This window comes from Bombina bombina, chromosome 9 (assembly GCF_027579735.1).
Source record: "Bombina bombina isolate aBomBom1 chromosome 9, aBomBom1.pri, whole genome shotgun sequence".
NCBI classification, from domain to species: domain Eukaryota; kingdom Metazoa; phylum Chordata; class Amphibia; order Anura; family Bombinatoridae; genus Bombina; species Bombina bombina.
This window is the reverse complement of record NC_069507.1, coordinates 284,371,726-284,390,099: the sequence shown is the minus strand read 5'-3', so window position 1 is coordinate 284,390,099 and position 18,374 is coordinate 284,371,726.

Genomic DNA, 18,374 nt, shown 5'->3' with positions numbered 1-18,374 from the left:
GGCAGTGCTGCTTGTGGGGAGGTTCAGGGTGCAAATGCTGAAGTCAGCTCCCCTAAGTCGTTGCCCAAAATAACGTCTGCGGGCAAATTTTGCATAAGGTCCACTTCTATGTTCCCCGACCCTGCTCCCCAATCCAAGTGTACTTTGGCCGTGGGAATCTTGTAAATGGCTCCCCCGGCCACCCGGACAGCTACACAGTCTCCGGTGAGTTGATTGGTGGAAACTAAATGTTGCCGGAGCAAGGTTATGGTGGCCCCAGAGTCACGCAGCCCTTGGACACGTCGTCCCTCTATATAGACCACCTGGCGGTGGCTTTGTAGGTTGTCCGAAGCGGCCTGTACTGGGTTTACCTCTGGTAAGATGCCCAAGGGTTCCTCGTGGAAGACTGCGGGTTGGGTCTGTAGTCAGGGCTTGTTCTGGTAGCAGTGTACAGCTGCCCGGTTGTTTGACAAGTTGTTCTGGTTGTTCCAGGTGGATCGGTTCTTGTTCTTGTTCCTGGGACAGTCTCTCTGAATGTGCCCTTGTTGGTTACAAAGATGGCAACGGATAGCTGATCGAGTCTGGTATCTGGGAGGGGGTGGGTAGATTCCCCCTCCAGGATGGGGTAGCAGAGGTGTGGGAGCTGCAGTGGGGGTTGGGGTGACCCCAATACTAGAGCGTTGCTGTGTTCGTTGAGCTCTCCGAGCGTCTTGGTATTCATCGGCCAAGGTCGCTGCGGTATGTACCGTGCACGGTTCTCGATCTCTCAGCCAGTTTTGCAATTCAGTGGACACCCCTTGGAAGAATTGCTCCATCAACAGGAGTTGTAAAAGGTCTTCCAACTCACAGGCTGCAGGTCCTCCGAGTCAAATTGTAAGTGCGCAACCGGAAGTTCCAGTCACGCGCCCTTCCGGTTCCGGCGGTCACAGCAGCGTCGGGACTCCGAGGGAACGGTCGCATCCTTTTCAGCTCTGGGAAGGTGAGCACCATCAGAGGATGTCGGCCGGTGGTGGGTTAATAGGCCGCAAGGGTCCTCAAGTGCGGCATAGGAGGGCACCATCACGGGTTATTAGCAGAGTGGCATTGGCTGGTACGGGGTCTCAAGAAGGCAGTAGAGTTTCTTCTCTTAGCTTAGGCTCCCACAGAGGCTTGAAAAGTAGGAGGGGTGTTACCGCTAGGGCTAATAGATTAACCCCTTTGGGAAGAGGCGTGCTATCAGGCGCTAAGGCGCTAGTCCATGAAACAGGTAATCATTCTGGTGGGCAAATAAGTGCTATTGAACCACAGGGTCGGCACGCCCAGGCTCAGAGTCAGTACTCCCATGCTCAGGGACAATATAATGTCGCGCTTCAAGATAATAGGGCAGCTCATCATCAATGTAGCGCAGCATCAAACACAGCCAGCTGCACAAATATTCACAGTCACAGTATGAATGTACACGCTGTAGCAAATACAGGTACTTCCAGTATGAATGCACAAGCTGTCCCTTCAGGCATGAATGTTTCAGCTGCGAATGTACAAACTCGCGAATGTGGGTATTTCGGCTAGGAATGTGCTACCATCTTTACAGGGAAATGAGTTGGGGGCCATTTCTGCTTCATCATTTCCATTGCAAGTTAGTGGTGTGAATGTAGGGCATGGAGCATTGGGGCATGATTCGGTCAGGGCTCGTAACACACACAGTTTGACAAGGGGAGATGATGTGGGGAATGCTAGCATGAGTACGCATAATGGATCAGGTTTGGGTTCTATTAACCCTCCCTTTGCCGGTGTCCGTAGTGCTCGCGATCTTTTTTCTTTATTACAGAACGCAGCACACATGGAACCACACATGGAACCGCAGCAAGTGGATATGCCTTCGGCTACGGCTACTACTTTGGCTACTACTCCTCAAGAACAGGCAGGTTCACTGCAGCGAGAAGCTACTGCCAACTCGATCCAACGGGATGATGGGGCTGTTCCTGGTCCTTCTACTTCTGATCTGGAGTCTCAGGACAACGCAGTTGCCATTCCTGGTAAGCCCTCCACATTTATACATGACCGAGTTGACTCATCCTTTCAGAATCTAAATGTGACAGCGACACTTCACTGGGGCTGAGGGGTAAGGGTCAAAAGCGCATGTTTGCGATGGTTAAAAAAATGTGGCAGGTAATACAGTCAGGTTCAGTGGGGAACATAGCGCAGACGCAGCTTGCGATAGGTCCACCCGATTCCTTGCAGGACAACACTCCCATAGCGGACATGCATCCGCCAATTAATTTAGTTCCGGAAAGGAAAGTAGCCTTGCATGGTGATTCCTTCCCCTCATACACTCCCTCCTTGCACGGTCATTCAAAGCCAAGAACCATAAAAAAAATACAGCAGGGCAAATATGTTAACATATTTGAGTTATCTGCCGAGGCTTGTAGACAGTGGGAGAAAAGTGCCGACGGTACTGGACCTAAAAAGTTCAAGCGTCCTGAAACATTTGAAGAGTGGTTAATTTGTTTTAGGGTTTTCTCCTCTTGCTACCTGGAGAAATACCCTAGCCAGTGCCATGCTATTCTTAAATACACCGACAATATACACTGGATTCAGAGGAAGTTTGGTGAGGGGGCTTGGAGAGAGTACGATGCGGAATTCAGGCAGAAGATGGCGGGTAATCCTGTGCTCACCTTTGATACTACTGACACGCATCTTTGGCAGCGCCTTGGCCCTCATGGGTCCCCCTCCTCCTCCACCTCCTCTGGTAATCAGTCCTTTCGTGCTTCCAAAGCAAAGCGCAGGGGAGGTACCTGCTGGGCGTTTCAGGATAACAAATGCGACAGAGGTAACTTGTGTGCATTCAGGCACGTGTGCAGATACTGTGCCGGGTCACACGCTGGGAGTGAATGTGCCAGAAAAAAGGATTCTGCATCCGGTAGAGCACAGAACAAGCTCTCTCTTGTTGCTAAGGGCTCCAACGCCAGTGAAGGTGCACGCTCTTGAGCCTTGGCTCAGTGTGTACCCAGATTCGCGCGCAGCATCTTTGCTTTTTCAAGGCTTTACTGAAGGTTTTCATATACCAGTGACAAAAGCCATTAAGGGCTCTAGATGCTATCGTAACCTCAAATCAGCTTACCAATACCCAGCGGTTGTTAGGGACAAGCTGAATAAGGAAATCACAATGGGCCGCGTAGTGGGTCCTTTTCCTATCCCCCCTTTGCCGAATCTGGTCATTTCACCATTAGGTGTGGTACCCAAGAAGGAATTAGGAAAATTCCGTCTAATTCAGCATCTGTCCCACCCCAGGGGCTATTTGGTCAACGATGCCATTGACCCAGAACTTAGCTCAGTGTGATATCAATCTTTTGATAGCGCACTGGAATTGGTGCGGGGGGCTGGTGCGGGTGCCTTGCTGGCAAAACTGGATATTGAATCCGCCTTTCGCCTGTTGCCCTTGCACCCTTCATCATTTTATTTGATGGGTTGCAAATTTCAAAAGGGGTTTTATGTAGATAGGTGCTTGCCCATGGGCTGCGCGATCTCTTGCGCATTATTTAAAACCTTCAGTACATTCTTGCACTGGGTTTTGGCCCAGCAGGCGGTCACTAACCGCATTGCACACTATCTGGATGATTTCCTCCTGGTGGGGAGTCCGGGAACTAATGAATGCCATCAATTGATGGAATCCATGAGAATCCTGATGTTGCAATTCGGTGTCCCCTTAGCTGAAGACAAGACTGAGGGCCCGGGTACTTGCATCACGTTCCTGGGTATCGAAATCGATACCGTAGACAAACTGTGTAGGCTGCCTTCTGGTAAAGTCCAGGACATGCTTGAGGCGGTTGAAGCGGCCGTTTCCATGGTAACCATTACACTTAGGCAGTTACAGTCATTGCTCGGCCTTCTTAATTTTGCAGGCAGAGTTATCCCCATGGGGAGAGTTTTCAATCGAAGATTGGAGGCTAAGTTAAAGGGCAAACTCAGACCTTCGGAGAAAATTTGGATTTCCGAGGGTATGAGAGCTGACTTGCGAATCTGGAAGACATTTCTTCAGCATTTCAATGGGATTCGATTATGGCGATCTGAACCCATTTCCAGTCAGTTGTTGCACTTATTTACTGATGCCGCAGGTTCAAAGGGATATGGTGCATATTTCAGAGGGGAATGGAGCGCGGGTCCTTGGCCATTAGACTGGTCAGCCAGGGGCCTAACACGTAACCTTACCCTTTTGGAGCTCTTCCCTATCGTTTTGGCTATTGAGCTGTGGGGCAACAAATTCGCAAACAGGACGGTTAACTTCTGGACAGATAATCTCAGTGTTGTCCACACGGTGAATGGTCTTTCGGCCACATCTGCGGCTGTAGTTTGTTTATTGAGACATCTGGTGTTACGCTGTCTTGAACTTAATATCCAGTTTCAAGCACGGCATGTCCCGGGGGTCAATAATGTCTTAGCAGACGCGCTATCCAGGTTTGATTGGGTGACGTTCAGACGTTTGGCCCCTCAGGCTGCAGTAGAAGGCTTACCTTGTCCTGGTTTCCTTTGGCAGCTTCTCCGTCCTGGATATCCATGCTCCCTCTAGTGCAGGCGTCACTTGCCCCCAACACATGGCGCTCCTACGTCAGACTTTGGCACGAATGGGAAGAGTTTTGCCGACGTCAGAATGTGGAGGCGGCTGAGGGGTCTCAGGACACGCTTTGTGACTGGCTGGTGAGTCTTTGGCGCGGGGGCGCTCGGCAGGGGGCTGTTCATTCTCGGTTAGCGGCCTTATCATTCTTTTACCGTACACTCGCTTTGCCGGATCCAGCTAATTCTAAATTTGTGCGTCAGGTTGTTAAAGGTTGGGGCAAGCTGCAACCACAACAAAACGACTCTAGGGAGCCTATCACGCACGACCGGCTCGAGCGGCTGGTGGACCCTTTGCCGCACATCTGCTCGACTCATTACGAGTTTTTATTATTCAGGGCTGCGTTTGCACTAGCTTATTCGGCAGCACTACGAATAAGCGAGCTTGTAGCACCTTCTAAGTCCAGCACAGACAAGGGCCTTCAATTTGGCCACGTCAGGGCCAGAGCGGATTCACTTTTAATTTATTTGCCAAGATCCAAGACTGATCAAGACGGCAAAGGTGCATGGATACCTATATCTCAGTCCGATGGTCACTGCTGCCCGGTGAGGGCTGTGAACCAATATTTAGAGCATCCGGAGCAGGGCCCTCTGTTAATTCACGTGAATGGGACTTCACTCTCGTTGTTCCAGTTTCGTAGGATACTAGCTAGAGCCGCTGCCCATGCAGGATTAAATGTGTCTAAAATAGCTCCCCATTCGTTTCGCATAGGGGCAGCTACTGATGCCGCGTTGCAGGGTTCTTCAGTAGAAGCCATATGCCGTCTGGGTAGATGGCGTTCTAATAAGTTTAAGGGTTATATTCGACCGGTTGTTGAATAATGTGTTTAGTTTCTAATCCAAGGTTGTTGGTTAGTGTTATTTCAGTTGCTAATCCCATGTGTCTTTGCAGGACCTGTCAGCGGCGCCAAGAGGATCTGGATCGCGGGGCACTCCTATGTGCATTGGGCCTCCATACGTAGTTCCGCCCTTCCGGGGGGGCAGAATTTGGGCTTCCCTTCCACCCTAGTTTCAATTAGATGGTTAGGGGAGAGAGGGATGTGTTGGCCCGTGCTTCCATCGCGTATTTCGGAGGCCCTAGTACGCTGGGGTAAACCTCATGTAATAATTCTCCATTTAGGGGGCAATGATTTGGGCGCCATTCCGGTCTTGGAGCTTATCAAGATCATGCAAGCGGATATTGCTTGGATCAGAGCTCGGATTCCGAATGTGTTGGTCGGTTGGTCCAACATAGTTCCCAGGCTGGAATGGCATAACATGTCTTGTCACAGCGCTGCTTATAAGGTCAGGAAGAAGATAAATTCCTCAGTTGCTAGAACCGTCACAGGTAATGGGGGATTCGTGGTTAAACACGAATCTCTTACAGCCGACAAGGTCCATTATTATAGAAAGGATAGGGTTCATTTAGAGACAGTTGCCCTAGATATTTTTATAAAGGATATTCGTAAGCCCATAGTAACCCTCCTTTAAGTCCGGTTGGGTTGTGTTTCTCCTTTATTGGTTGGCGGCACAGTTATCATCTTAATGCTATCTGGTGGCGGGAGGTAACGGCCCTGTTGCCTTGGAAAGGGTGAACGGGGGGAGTGATGACCAATCTAAAAGTGAGAGGGATGGATAGCCTCAAGTGCATGTGAGGTGCCCCTCCTTCCCCTTGCGGGTGGGTCACGTGATCTCATTTTTATTATAGAGTAAGTTGTTATATATTCCCTTCTACAGCTAGCGACCGGTAGGCATTTAATCCCTTAAGGAATGAGACTTTGAATTTGAAAACATTTAACTTTAACTTATTTTCACCTTTATGACACATATACAACAGCTACAATCCTCACTCTATATTCATTATCCCAAGTCAACCTACTTAAACGCCTAATGGTACATCCACCCCACTACTCCACTCAGGAGTCTACATTTACAAGACCTCCCTATTCCCAAAACTATATCACACCATAACTGGGGGACACTCCCGGAACCCCCCCCATCCTCCACTCCCTTTTCAAATACTTCACAACTTATCTTACCCTCATCCTGATAACACCCTCCTTCTACCCCACAATCTACTTAAGACACTTAATATTGCTATTACCCTACTTCAGCTCACCTTCTTTTCATAAATAGCTCCAGAATAAAACTTCCTTCACTGCCCGAGCAGAGCAACTGCTACTCACCATATCCCGCTGCCTGATTCAGTCACTTGGTACCATCTCATTGAACTCAATCTCATTAGGGATCGCATCAATGTACTCCCCTCCCCCTATCAACCCCCCTACAATCTAAAGTGGCTCTGGATCGCTGATTTACCCCAATCAGAATACTTCATCAGCTACACTATTATATCTATTTCCGATTACTCTACATCCTCTCATGCTAGACTGCAGGACTTATGTCGTGCAGCACCTACCCTCTGGAACACTCTCCCTCGTGCAGCACATACCCTCTGGAACACTCTCCCTCGTGCTCTCAGGCTTTGCCCTAATCTTTCTTCCTTTAAATGCTCTCTGAAGACTTTTCTGTTCAGAGAAGCCTACCACCCAACTCAATAATAAATTAATTTCACTTACCTAACATTTCCCTAATCTAACTCTGCATTAACATCTTTCTCAATCTTGCAGTCCTCACCTCATGTTTCCCAACCTCCTACCCTTCTAGATTGTAAGTTCCCATGGGAATAGGGCCCTCAATCCCTCCTGTATGTGTTTGTAAATTCTGTCCTGTATCTTAGTCTTAGAAGTTTAATATTATTGTTTTATTTAAATGATCTGCATCCATGGACAGCGCTGCGGAATATGATGGTGCTTCATAAATAAAGTATAATAATAACATTTCAGTATACTCATTACACAAAACCTTCCTAACCACTCCAGAAGAAATTCTCTCTGCAGCGGTACATCTAAAATTGTATACATATATGAAAAACAAAACTTTTCTATAGAAACAGTGTTCCACCATATATTTAAAAATGAGGTATCACCCAACACATTCACAAATTTTCCACCCCAAGTCTTTATCCTACCGTATTTTACACATTATATTTGCCTTGTACTTGTTTATCGTACACTCATTTTTGTACTAATGGAAGGTTTCTATGGACTATCAGTATGATGTACCATAACATCTTTCGATCACGAATATATGTCCTAATGTACAATTTATAATGTGATTGTAAACATTTCTACTTGTTTGGTTATTTAATACCTCAATAAAAAATCTTCTACAAAAAAAAAAAATTGAGACTCACTACATTTTAAGTTACACTAATCATTAATCCGCTTCCCTCAGTCACAGGAAGCATAGGACTTTACTTTAAATAAAATTAAAACTACTGAGCCACCAAGGAAATGTAATTCACTTACGATAAATTCACTTCCCTTCTCTATAGTCACAGCCCAAAGTGCCTGCTCACTGCCATTATAAGTCCTGAACTCAGGATTGTAGTCCCAGTATAAGTGCAGTTTAAATCTGCTTCAGTGCCAGTGTTCATTCCCAGAAGACAAAAATGGCTCTTATCTGCACCTCTAGCTGTCTGGCAGGAGGACAGCCCACCCGCCAAGAAAGGAAGCCACTCCTCACAGAGACCTGTGGAAAGAAGCAAGGACAGAGTAAACCTACTCTGGTTTTCTATACAGGGGCAGCAACATGTTAGGAAAACGCAGCGAGGCCCACCCCACAAGTTCCTAACTGCTTAAAAGCCACCAGCGCCATACTGAAGAGACTTATGTGGAGTACAGCTAAACCCAATCTTGAGAGGAAAGATCAGAGCAAAGCTACTCTGGCTTTCAAAATAACAAAATCTTGATTGAAGTGAAAAAAATCTTCTTCAGACACCAAAACTTCACCTCCTCCTTGTACAGAAGGCAAATAGAATGATTACGGTTTGTGGGAAGGGGAGTGTTTGGAATTGTTAGCATGACTAGCGCCATCTTGTTCTTCGCCGCCATTTTGTCTTAGGCATCCATTTTGTCTAATGAATCTTTTATTATAGTGGTTATTATGTAGTGAGAAATATGCTGATGTTAGGGAGACTTGCATAGATAGAATAGCCCTGAGAATGACCCTGACAATGTGCTTGGATGTATTGTTATCTCTACAAGATGTCAAACGGCTGTGATTTGTGCTGAGCTAGGAGGCCCAGTTACTGTTTATCTGAAGTTAGGTATTTCTGTAGAAATGACTCCCTAACACTCCTTTTCTTCCAATTATATTTTAAATGAGTTTCTTTGTTCTTATAGAAATACTATGTAAGATGATGTAATTATGAATACGTCACTTGTTAACACTATATGCTGTAACTCTTGGCTATAAAAAGTGCCTTACAACTTGCAATAAACAGAATAGTTTTTGGGATCATAGCTGCGTGGTCTGAAATCTATTCTCCTGGATATCCTGAACAGATAAGTACTCATTTCCAGCTGGTACGGTGTGCCCGATGCCCAGTTCTGAACTGCCACCCCCCTCCTGAAAACAACACCTAACAGTTTCTGGTGTCAGCTCGTGGGATTTACACGGGGTAAGTGGATCAGTGTTTATTTACTCTGCTTTCCCTCTGTGAATCTGAACCTAAATTTAGTTGGTTTTATTTTTTTGTAATAGGTGTTGGTAATATATGATAAAGGGTTAAAAGGGATTCCTGCAGTTAAGAAAGAAGCAGGGTTTGTGCGAAGGTTTGATTCCTATCGGCACGTGTGTTAATCCCTCTAGACAGGTTAATAGTCCTGTGCTAGTTTAAGACAGATATTGTAGTTCTGTCTGAAGCACGCAAGATAAAAGTTAGCATGCAATTTGACGGAGATTTTAAGTTTAGTTCCCCGGGAAAATTGCCATTGCTGTGTTGAAGTTGTCCCTATACATCCTATAGTAGATTTTTTGTTAACTATCACTGGAAATTAGATACTATTTGTTTGCTTGCTTGCTTTTATTGCTATAAAATTGTGCTGTGCTTAGAAAATATTAAGTGGCTATGCATTTTATTATTGTTGCTATTAGTGTGTTGAGGAATGGGATATGCTGATAGATAATAATGCACAGAGAAGAGTACATATTTAATGTCTACAAAAGGGTTAACAGTTTCTGTTACAGACAGAAACATTTCAAGCAGAGAAATATCCACTCTAGAAAGGGAGGGGGATCATAAAAAAGCCTGTCAGTAAGCACTGCTGTGTAGATTCAAAGAAGAGAAATCTCTGTGTTAAAGAATGTAGCAGGCAAAGAAGGGGGGCCGTCACTGAGCGTACACACAGATCAGAAAAAAAAATTGTTACAGCAGCTCCGTTGGCAAAACTCTTTCTCTCTTTGTTTGCAGTAATGAAATGGAAATTTTGTATATTTTGATGTGTCATGTGTGGTGTGTCTGTTACCACGTGTAGAAGAATTTAGATCACAAATAAAAAAAAAAAGGAACGGAGGATGTTTTTATCCTGTTTTGAAATGTGTTTTCTCAATTTGTGGAGAAATGGACATTCTTTACAAATTCAGACACTTTCAAATACATTGTAAATTTGGTGGAAAGTTGATCTTATTGTATTTTTATATGTCTTTGGTATGTTATGAAATATATGTTTTCTTGAGAAGGAAAGGAAGGAAAAGGGGAGTGGATTTCTGGTATGCGAGAGGAGATGAGCTTGTGTGTGTATTGCTTTCTGTATGATAATTATTTAAGCTAGTTTATTAGCTAAGAAATCAGACGTTGTAATGAGATATTTGAAGTTTGATTGATGTAAATGAAAAAAGATTAACATTGTATTTGCAAGATCTGTGCACGGCGTTAGTGGAAAAGATAAAATATAGTTATAGGCTGTATATCATTAAATTTATCTAAAGGTATTTGGGTCAGTTTCTGTTGCAAGTAAATTAATATGCAGGTCATGACACAGTACAGAAGTTGAATTTGTGTGGTAAATCATAAAAGCAGCCTAAATTATGGTTAGGGTATACATATGTAATTTACGTGATAAATGGTTAGTCCTTAAAGGGACAGTACACTGTAACATAGTTTTGATATTAATGTATTTTTAATGGCTTGTTATACAAGCTGAATAGTTTAAAATATAGGGGAGGAATTGCATTTGTGAGTTTGTTTGTGTAGATTAAGTAGCTAGTTTTGTGCTTTCAAGACACAGTTATTGCACTGGGTTGAATTTCAGGTAATAAGTATATTTTATTGTGTTATATTTGTCTGTAAAATCGAAGCTTAGGGCTTAGACAGAGCAATGGGAAATTGTCATTTTATTATTTAAAGGACCAGTTCACTCATGTGAAAGGAGTTCATGAGCAGCAATAACACTGTATTAGTAGTTTGCAAAATATATTTTTTGAGACCTTTCTTTGTATGATTCCTTTAAAATCTGCCGTTTAAATAGCAGATATTTATGCAGTGTAACTTAATTCTCTCTGTAATGCAAGCTAAAAAGATAAATTGCCTGCATTCTTGGTGTTGTAATCTGTGATACTAAAAAAAAAAAAGGAGAAGAGAAAGTATTTAAAGGGATACAGGCAAACTGATATAAAATCTGGGATTTTAAGGAAATATTTACAGAGAAGACAATGAGGTTTCCTGTAAGCCTAACACTAGTATATTTAACTGTGTCAGCAGTTTCAATTAAAGATAATTTTTAAATTTGGGTAAAAATATAATTTATGCTTACCTGATAAATTCATTTCTCCTGTAGTGTAGTCAGTCCACGGGTCATCCATTACTTATGGGATTATAACTCCTCCCTAACAGGAAGTGCAAGAGGATCACCCAAGCAGAGCTGCTATATAGCTCCTCCCCTCTACGTCATATCCAGTCATTCGACCGAAACCATACGAGAAAGGAGAAACTATAGGGTGCAGTGGTGACTGGAGTTTAATTAAAATTTAGACCTGCCGTAAAAACAGGGCGGGCCGTGGACTGACTACACTACAGGAGAAATGAATTTATCAGGTAAGCATAAATTATATTTTCTCCTGTTAAGTGTAGTCAGTCCACGGGTCATCCATTACTTATGGGATACCAATACCAAAGCTAAAAGTACACGGATGACGGGAGGGACAAGCAGGATCTTTACACGGAAGGAACCACTGCCTGTAGAACCTTTCTCCCAAAAACAGCCTCCGAAGAAGCAAAAGTGTCAAATTTGCAAAATTTTGAAAAAGTGTGAAGTGAAGACCAAGTTGCAGCCTTGCAAACCTGTTCAACAGAGGCCTCATTCTTAAAGGCCCAAGTAGAAGCCACAGCTCTAGTAGAATGAGCTGTAATCCTTTCAGGAGGCTGCTGTCCAGCAGTCTCATAGGCTAAACGTATTATGCTACAAAGCCAAAAAGAGAGAGAGGTAGCCGAAGCTTTTTGACCTCTCCTCTGTCCAGAATAAACGACAAACAGGGACGAAGTTTGGCGAAAATCTTTAGTTGCCTGCAAATAAAATTTCAGGGCACGGACGACGTCCAGATTGTGCAAAAGTCGTTCCTTCTTTGAAGAAGGGTTAGGGCACAATGATGGAACAACAATCTCTTGATTGATATTCTTGTTAGTGACTACCTTAGGTAAGAACCCAGGTTTAGTACGCAGAACTACCTTGCCTGAATGAAAAATCAGATAAGGAGAATCACAATGTAAGGCCGATAACTCAGAGACTCTTCGAGCCGAGGAAATAGCCATTAAAAACAGAACTTTCCAAGATAACAGCTTGATATCGATGGAATGAAGGGGTTCAAACGGAACACCTTGCAGAACATTAAGAACTAAGTTTAAGCTCCACGGCGGAGCAACAGTCTTAAACACAGGCTTAATCCTAGCCAAAGCCTGACAAAAAGCCTGAACGTCTGGAACTTCTGCCAGACGTTTGTGTAAAAGGATAGACAGAGCTGAAATCTGTCCCTTTAACGAACTAGCAGATAAACCCTTTTCTAAACCCTCTTGTAGAAAAGACAATATCCTAGGAATCCTAACCTTACTCCATGAGTAACTCTTGGATTCGCACCAATATAAGTATTTATGCCATATTTTATGGTAAATTTTCCTGGTAACAGGTTTCCTAGCCTGTATTAAGGTATCAATCACTGACTCCGAGAATCCACACTTTGATAGAATCAAGCGTTCAATCTCCATGCAGTCAGCCTCAGAGAAATTAGATTTGGATGTTTGAAAGGACCCTGAATCAGAAGGTCCTGTCTCAGAGGCAGAGACCATGGTGGACAGGACGACATGTCCACTAGATCTGCATACCAAGTCCTGCGTGGCCACGTAGGCGCTATTAGAATCACCGATGCTCTCTCCTGTTTAATCCTGGCAATCAATCGAGGAAGCATCGGGAAGGTGGAAACACATAAGCCATGTTGAAGACCCAAGGTGCTGTCAGAGCATCTATCAGCACCGCTCCCGGGTCCCTGGACCTGGATCCGTAACAAGGAAGCTTGGCGTTCTGGCGAGACGCCATGAGATCCAGATCTGGTTTGCCCCAATGATGAAGCAGTTGGGCAAACACCTCCGGATGAAGTTCCCACTCCCCCGGATGAAAGGTCTGGCGACTTAGAAAATCCGCCTCCCAGTTCTCCACGCCTGGGATGTGGATCGCTGACAGGTGGCAAGAGTGAGACTCTGCCCAGCGAATTATCTTTGAGACTTCCATCATCGCTAGGGAACTCCTTGTTCCTCCTTGATGGTTGATGTAAGCCACAGTCGTGATGTTGTCCGACTGAAACCTGATGAACCTCAGAGTTGCTAACTGAGGCCAAGCCAGAAGAGCATTGAAAATTGCTCTTAATTCCAGAATGTTTATTGGAAGGAGTCTCTCCTCCTGAGTCCATGATCCCTGAGCCTTCAGGGAATTCCAGACTGCGCCCCAACCTAGAAGGTTGGCGTCTGTTGTTACAATCATCCAATCTGGCCTGCGGAAGGGCATCCCCTTGGACAGATGTGGCCGAGAAAGCCACCATAGAAGAGAATCTCTGGTCTCTTGATCCAGATTTAGCAGAGGGGACAAATCTGAGTAATCCCCATTCCACTGACTTAGCATGCACAATTGCAGCGGTCTGAGATGCAGGCGCGCAAATGGTACTATGTCCATTGCCGCTACCATTAAGCCGATTACCTCCATGCACTGAGCCACTGACGGGTGTTGAATGGAATGAAGGACACGGCAAGCATTTAGAAGTTTTGATAACCTGTCCTCCGTCAGGTAAATTTTCATTTCTACAGAATCTATAAGAGTCCCTAGAAAGGGAACTCTTGTGAGTGGCAATAGAGAACTCTTTTCTACGTTCACCTTCCACCCATGCAACCTTAGAAATGCCAGAACTAACTCTGTATGAGACTTGGCAGTTTGGAAACTTGACGCTTGTATCAGAATGTCGTCTAGGTACGGAGCTACCGCTATGCCTCGCGGTCTTAGTACCGCCAGAAGAGAGCCCAGAACCTTTGTAAAGATTCTTGGAGCTGTAGCTAACCCGAAGGGAAGAGCTACAAACTGGTAATGCCTGTTTAGGAAGGCAAATCTTAGATACCGGTAATGATCCTTGTGAATCGGTATGTGAAGGTAGGCATCCTTTAAATCCACTGTGGTCATGTACTGACCCTCTTGGATCATGGGTAAGATGGTTCGAATAGTTTCCATTTTGAACGATGGAACTCTTAGGAATTTGTTTAGGATCTTTAAGTCCAAGATTGGTCTTAAGATTCCCTCTTTTTTGGGAACCACAAACAGATTTGAATAGAATCCTTGCCCGTGTTCCGACCGCGGAACTGGGTGGATCACTCCCATTAGTAAGAGGTCTTGTACACAGCGTAGAAACGCCTCTTTCTTTATCTGGTTTGCTGATAACCTTGAAAGATGAAATCTCCCTTGTGGAGGAGAAGCTTTGAAATCCAGAAGATATCCCTGAGATATGATTTCCAACGCCCAGGGATCCTGGACATCTCTTGCCCAAGCCTGGGCAAAGAGAGAAAGTCTGCCCCCCACTATATCTGTTTCCGGATCGGGGGCCCTCACTTCATGCTGTCTTAGGGGCAGCAGCAGGTTTTCTGGCCTGCTTGCCCTTGTTCCAGGACTGGTTAGTGTGACAAAACCAATCTCGCCACTGTACATTGGAGGGCCTGTTATGGAACATTCTTTGGGCTGGAGGTACATGGGCTTAAGGATACCCAGAGACTGCATGGAAATATGGAATTTTATATGCTGGACACCCCATGTACTTTCATAACTCTGTCTTATGTCTATGTCACCCTGTATCCATAAATACAGGATGGGTACAGGGTGTGAGTGCCCCTTGTGGGAGCAATTGTGACTCTATAAGCCAAGTGGGCATAAAAGACTTTATAGCTAATAAGAACTGTTCCTATATTCTGTAATAAGATGTATTCTATGTATGTTTAAGATCTGATTGTGTCTCAGGAGTCTGTCTAGGTAAACTGATTGGGTTTTGTGTGATTATGTTAACTAGACTGCCCAACATCAGATTGTCTGAGTACTTAATATGTTAATCTGTTTTACCTGTGAATAGACAATTCTTAGAGGTTTGATGCATTGTTCATATGTTTGCTTTACTGTTTAACCAATGCCCTCTGTAACCTGAAGCCAGGGTTATATTCAACCCCCCCATCTGGGGTCAAAACCTGTATAAATACTAGGCATTCAGCCTTTAATAAAGACATTCTGTTTTAAACCTGAAAACTGGCTGGGTTGTGAATTGCTGATTCCCTATGCAGGACATTGTTCCCTGGTGTTAACCCTTAGTATCCTGTTGGTACCGTAACAATTGGTGACAAGCGACGGAATGAACCTTATCGCCCAGAAGAGCAACTACACAAGCCAGTAACCTCAGGAAGAGGGGGATTATTACAATACTGACTAAGATGGAAAAGAGAAAAGTAAATTTTGCAGCTTTTAAAAACTTCCTGGAAACAGAAGGAGAGATTGATCGGTACCTTGCGGATTTTGAGAGGCAATGTGCACTACACAAGGTACCCGCAGAGGACTGGGTCACGATATTATCTGGAAAATTATCCGGCCGGGCCAGAGAGGCTTTTCGGGCCATTCCAGATGAGGAAGTCAGGGATTATAATACTGTAAAAGAGGCTCTGCTCTCCAGGTATGCGGTTACACTGGAGGCATACCGGAGGCGGTTCAGAGACACTGTTAAATTAGCTGGAGATTCCTACCTTGAGTGGGCATGTAAGGTGCACCGCACAGCAGCTCAATGGATAGCGGGGTGCCAAGCCATATCTGGGGAAGAGGTGCTGCAGCTATTCCTGTTGGAACATTGCTTCGACAAGTTACCCTCAGGAGTTCGAGAGTGGGTTCGGGACCGTAAACCCTCCACCCTGCAGGAAGCGGCTCGCTTGGCAGATGAGTATACGGATGCCCGCAAACTGGACACTGCTACCACTAAGCCCCCTGCTAGAGTGGAGTACAGACCCCCAGTCACCCCAGCAGCTGCCAGTTACCAAACCCCGGCGCACCGCTATACCACACGGCCTCCGGCCATGAACTACCCTCAGAGAGCCCTGTTCAATTTGCGGTGCTACTCACAACCTATTCGGTGCTTTAGATGTAAGCAACTAGGGCACAAAAGACCAGAGTGTCCCCTAAACGCAGCGAACCAAGCGCAGTCCTGGAGAAGACCCGCCGGCGGAATCCCACGTAATCCTCAGCCTGCGGCCCGCTACGTAGAGGTGCAAGAATGCTGGAGCATCCTACATGAGGCAGACCTTGTGCAAGCTGCCCACCGGAATAACCGGCAACTGGTTAAAGTGAATGGGAAGAAGGTCAGTGGTCTACGGGATACTGGTGCTACCATGACCTTGCTTCAAAAGAACTTGGTGTCTGAGAAACAGTACACTGGAGACACTGTGACTGTGAGGGTAGCAGGGGGCGATGTGTTCAGCCTACCTGTTGCCAGGGTACATTTGGATTGGGGAGTGGGCGCTAGACCTGTGAATGTGGGGGTCAAGAAGGACTTACCTGCTGATGTTCTTCTTGGAAATGACTTGGCCCCCCTTGTTTCTGCCTACGCTCCTATGGGTCCCGCTGATGTTAACTCTGTGACTACCCGTGCCCAGATCCGTGCAGCAGAGACTGACCCACCTGCTGCTAAGCCCCAGGACGCTGAGCTCAGTAAATCTCTATCCGCTATTGATATGTGGAGGTCCCGTTACAATGCGCTGATGAAGGAGAAGAGGAGCGCAGAGGAAAAAGCACGTTTAGAACGTGAATCTCTGCTAGACAAGCTGCACAGACAGACTCAAGCTGGTGTTTTCTGCAGAGTGGGACATGAAACCTTAAAGACAAACTTAGCAACACTTGAGGAGAAGCTGACGCTGGCTCATAGTGAGGTGCAGCAACTCAAGGGCACCCTATGTCAGTATGAAGGGATTGTGGATACCTATAAAGAGCAGGTACAGAAAACTCGTAAAGAAGCTGATGGGATTTTGAAGGACTGTTTGGCCCTGGTCTGGGCACTGAGGAATTTGAACCCTTGTTTGTATGGACAGGAATTCTCTCTCATAACGGGAATACAGATGGATTGTCCCAGCAAACTGACATGCCTACCAGGCGCTCTGGTGGTATATGGCACAGTATATACCCTGGACAGCCGAGCATGACAAACCAGAGGGAGAGGAGTTTGATGGTCCTGTCCCCCAGCAGCAGAGGAATATACAGGGAATTGGGAGCCCAGACTCCATTCCCCAGCGGCAGGCTGCGTTACAAGGGGTAGGGACAGTTGGTCCTGTCCCCCAGCAACACGGCTGTTTAGCCAAAGGGGAGACGATTGGTCTCCCCCTCCAGCAGCACAGATATGTATCCAAAGGGGATACAGTTGGTCTCCCCCTCCAGCAACCAGGCTCCCACCAGGCTACTTCCATTGTAGTGCTGGCACCCGGGCAGAGTACAGCTGGTCTCTGCCCACCTCGCAACCCACCAATTCAGCGTACCAGTCCCCCACACAGCTGTGGTGAGGCACCTGGACATGGACAAGTTTTCCCCGTACTCAGGTGTACTAACCATTTATTGTGGGTGGGCTGTACTACTAATTGTGTTTTATGGGTGGGTTGCTGGACTAACCAGGGCACTGACCGGCAGGAGGTCAGATACCCTGTTAGTCTGTTTGGAAAAGGGGAGAGATGTGACAAAACCAATCTCGCCACTGTACATTGGAGGGCCTGTTATGGAACATTCTTTGGGCTGGAGGTACATGGGCTTAAGGATACCCAGAGACTGCATGGAAATATGGAATTTTATATGCTGGACACCCCATGTACTTTCATAACTCTGTCTTATGTCTATGTCACCCTGTATCCATAAATACAGGATGGGTACAGGGTGTGAGTGCCCCTTGTGGGAGCAATTGTGACTCTATAAGCCAAGTGGGCATAAAAGACTTTATAGCTAATAAGAACTGTTCCTATATTCTGTAATAAGATGTATTCTATGTATGTTTAAGATCTGATTGTGTCTCAGGAGTCTGTCTAGGTAAACTGATTGGGTTTTGTGTGATTATGTTAACTAGACTGCCCAACATCAGATTGTCTGAGTACTTAATATGTTAATCTGTTTTACCTGTGAATAGACAATTCTTAGAGGTTTGATGCATTGTTCATATGTTTGCTTTACTGTTTAACCAATGCCCTCTGTAACCTGAAGCCAGGGTTATATTCAACCCCCCCATCTGGGGTCAAAACCTGTATAAATACTAGGCATTCAGCCTTTAATAAAGACATTCTGTTTTAAACCTGAAAACTGGCTGGGTTGTGAATTGCTGATTCCCTATGCAGGACATTGTTCCCTGGTGTTAACCCTTGGTATCCTGTTGGTACCGTAACAGTTAGGTTTCCA